Below are 4,055 nucleotides of genomic sequence, written 5' to 3' on the forward strand. Positions count from 1 at the left end.
GAATAGATAACAGAAGGGGTCGTAGCTGGTGAAAAGGTAGGAAACGATTAACCACTCCAGCCCTGCAGAGAATGTAACTGAGGTCCAGAGAAGCAAAGAGATTTTTCAAGGCTGCACAGCAAACTGTGAACAGATATACAATTTGAACACAAGTGTCTGACTCCTAGACTAGAGCACTTTCCACGAAGCCACCCGCCCTCCCCACCTTCCCGGGGACCTCAGGGACCCTCATTTTACATTTGTGGGTCCTTAATCTTCATGGGAGCCAGCCTTTTTTATTTAAATTTCTATTGATTGATTAATTTTAGAGAAAAAGAGAGAAACATAGATTTGTTGTTCCACTTATTTATGCATCCATCATGTTGATTCTTGTATGTGCCCTGACCAGAGATCGAACCTGCAACCTTGACAGATTGGGACAAGGCTCCAACCGAGCTGTCCAGCCAGGCCGAGAGCCAGTCTTTCAGACACCCTCTCGTTTTCTCTCTTGAGTCTTTGACCAACTATTTGTTCAAGGGTAAGTGCCAGGAGAGTCCGTACTACATCATTCTATTTTTATGAAGCACAAAACCAGATAAAATTGATCTATGCTGTCACAAGCCAGCACAGCAGTTACCCTTGAGGGAGGTGGTGACCGGGAGGGGGACGAGAAGAGTTCTAGGTGCTGGTCACATTCTGTCTCTCGATCAGAGTTTTGGCTGCACGGGTGTGTTTAGTTGGTGAAAATGTCTCAGGCTGTATGTTTGTAATACAGATTAATGTATGTTTGTAATACTCCAATTAAAGGATTTGAAAGGTACCTGATCCATAAATACTTATCACTGATTGATGAAAGCACATTGAGAATGTTTCTAAGAAATGTTTTAAATATTGGACAAAGCTGCACCCCAGCCAGTGGCCTGCAGTCTGTGGAGGTTCTCCCCGCCCCCACCACGTGGCTGGTCAGTCAAAGGACCCGTTGGGGGTAGGAGCTTCATCATGACCAATGACCTCTGGCCAGTTCACACCCAGCCTCCTGGGATTAGTACCACGGTTTGCAGTGAATAAGGACCCTGAGGGGATGCCCAGCCTGGTGGCAAAGGTAGGGCCTGTCCCGATGGGAAAGAAAGCAAGGAATGGCAGGCATTAAATGCCCTCTTGAGAAAAGGACAGCTAGAACCCATGGCCTGGTGGGGCTTTGAGCTGTGGGCTGACCCAGGCAGACACAATGACATCATCTTCCAGATAGTTTCTGACTGGGCCTTGTGGGCGAAGGATGCATCTGAGTGTACGCGTGTGCATTGGTGCAATGTGCGCCTGGGAACATGCCTTTGCTCTCGGTGGTCCATCGGCCTGGAACAGGGCACAGTGTTCCATCTGCCTGGCACACTGTGCCCTGCCCTTGTCTCTACCTGGCAACATCCTAGGTCGGCTCCCAGGCTCGGCCAAGGTCTCTTGTGGGCTGATACCTCCCCGCCTTCCAGGCAGAATTACTCCTGCCTCCAGCTCTGGGCCCACTGTGCAACCCTGCACTTGGCCCCGGACTCAGAAGAGTGGTGTGTGTGCTGTCTCCGTGCCTGGACTGAGGGCAGGAACTCAAACCCAGTTCTCTCTGGATTGTTTAAGGGACAAATATGTGCACGGGGCTCTGGGATTAGAGTTAATTCCTCCAAAAAACAAAAATCATTAGCAGATTAATTAAGAGCCATGTTTAGAGTGCTAATTCAAAGGCTAATAATCTTTTCCCTTAAGCAAGGTCTGATGCTTTGATAAGCCCTGTCTGTCATTGTGTTACAGTATTGATTGGAGCTGGGTCTTGGCTGAGTATGCAATTCACACATAATTCCTCCAGCAACTCAGGCACATTTTTTTTCTCTTACTGACAAGCGTTATAATGGCTATAATAAGCTAAGGAAAGCTCAGATGAAACAACACATGACTATACTTGTCTATAGAGGTATAGCCATGAATCTCATGAGTACATTTCCTAAGATCTTTTTTTTTTTTTTGGTGGATGTTTGCCCAGGTTAGATCAGAATATGACCTATATGATTGACTTAATAGCATTCATTTATTGATTTATTCATTCAGCATATATATCAGCCCTATCATAATACTAGACTCTATGCCAGAAGCCCTGGGAAATACTTTCAAGTAAATAAGACATGATCCCTGCCTTCAAAGAGTTTGGTGATCCCAGCAACCCCAGGAGAATACAAGATGCTATAAGAGAAGTACTAACAAGACTGTCAGAGGAAGGCAGATCCTGAATGGGGAGTCTGAGGAAGTTCCCTAAAGGAGGTAGCATTTGGGTAATAATGAATGGAAAATGTAGGATTTTGTTCATAGATATATATATGTTTTTCCTTCTATAAAAGTAATTCATGCTTCAGAATGGCCAAAACAAATCTTTAAATAAAAGAACAAAGTTGGCCCTAACCGGTTTGGCTCAGTGGATAGAGCGTCGGCCTGCGGACTGAACAGTCCCAGGTTCGATTCCTGACAAGGGCATGTACCTTGGTTGCGGGCACATCCCCAGTAGGAGGTGTGCAGGAGGCAGCTGATCGATGCTTCTCTCTCATCAATGTTTCTAACTCTCTATCCCTCTCCCTTTCTCTCTATAAAAAAATCAACAAAATATATATATTTTAAAAAAGAACAAAGTTGGAGGAGTCACACTTCCTGATTTACACTTGATGCAGTGCACTCTGTATCCAGTATCAGGACTGTGTGGTGTTGGCATTGGATACATATAACAGATCAAGGGAATAGACTGACGGTCCAGAAATAAATCCATATGTTTATGGTTAATTGATTTTCAGCAAAGATGCCAAGACAATCAATGAGAAAAGAATAATCTTTTCAATAAGCAATGCTGGGACAACTAGATATCTACACGCAACAGAATAAATTTGGACCCTTAAACTAAAATTAAGTCAAAATGATCAAAGACTTAAATGTATGGGGTAAAACTATAAAACTCTCTTTGACATTGGATTAGGCAATGGCTTCTTAGATATGACATCTGAAGCACAAACAACCAAAAAAATTGGAAGTCATCAGAATTTTTAAAATTTGTGCTTCAAAGGACACCATCAAGAACATGAAAAAAGCAACCAATAGAATAAAAGACAATATTTGCAAATCATATATCTAATAAAGTGTAGCATCCAAACTACATAAAGTACATTTATAACTCAACAATAAAAAGACAACCTAATTTTAAAATTGACAAAAGATTTGAATATTTCTCATACACACACACACACACACACACACACACACGCTCAGGAGGAGCTGTGCATGCGGATGGGTGGGAGGGGACTGTGTGCCACCCCCAGCCCCAGCGGACACACACCAGAGGTGGGAGCATGCTCCTAGCGACTATGGCGCAGCTCGGAGCACGCCCCCAGTGGGTGGTGGCAGCGGCCAGAGCAAAGCAACCCCGGTCCCAGATGCCTGGCGGCAGCTAGAACAAAACAGCTCCGGTCCCCGGTGTCTGGCAGTGGCAGGAGCAAGCAGCCCAGGTCCTGGGTGCTGGAGGGAAGCCAGTGCCAGCAGCCAGGGGAAGGAAGGCCTATTCTTTTTCTTTTTTTAAAATATATTTTATTGATTTTTTACAGAGAGAAAGGGAGAGGGATAGAGAGTGGGAAACATCGATGAGAGAGTACCATCAATCAGCTGCCTCCTGCACACCTCCCACTGGGGATGTGCCCACAACCAAGGTACATGCCCTTGACCGGAATCGAACCCGGGACCCTTCAGTCCGCAGGCCGACGCTCTATCCACTGAGCCAAACCAGTCAGGGCGGGAAGGCCTATTCTTGCACGAATCTTCGTGCATTGAGGCCTGGTGCACGAAATTCGTGCATGGGAGGGTTGTCCCTCAGCCCAGCCTGCACCTCTCCAATCTGGGACATCCCTCTCACAATCCGGGATTGCTGGCTCCTAACCACTCACCTGCCTGCCTGTCTGATTGCCCCTAACCGCTTCCCTGCCAGGCTGATCACCCCCAACTGCCCTCCCCTGCCAACCCAATTGACCCCAACTGCCCTCCCCTGCCAGCCATCTTGTGGT

Source organism: Myotis brandtii, unplaced genomic scaffold (genome assembly GCF_000412655.1).
Source record: "Myotis brandtii unplaced genomic scaffold, ASM41265v1 scaffold517, whole genome shotgun sequence".
NCBI classification, from domain to species: domain Eukaryota; kingdom Metazoa; phylum Chordata; class Mammalia; order Chiroptera; family Vespertilionidae; genus Myotis; species Myotis brandtii.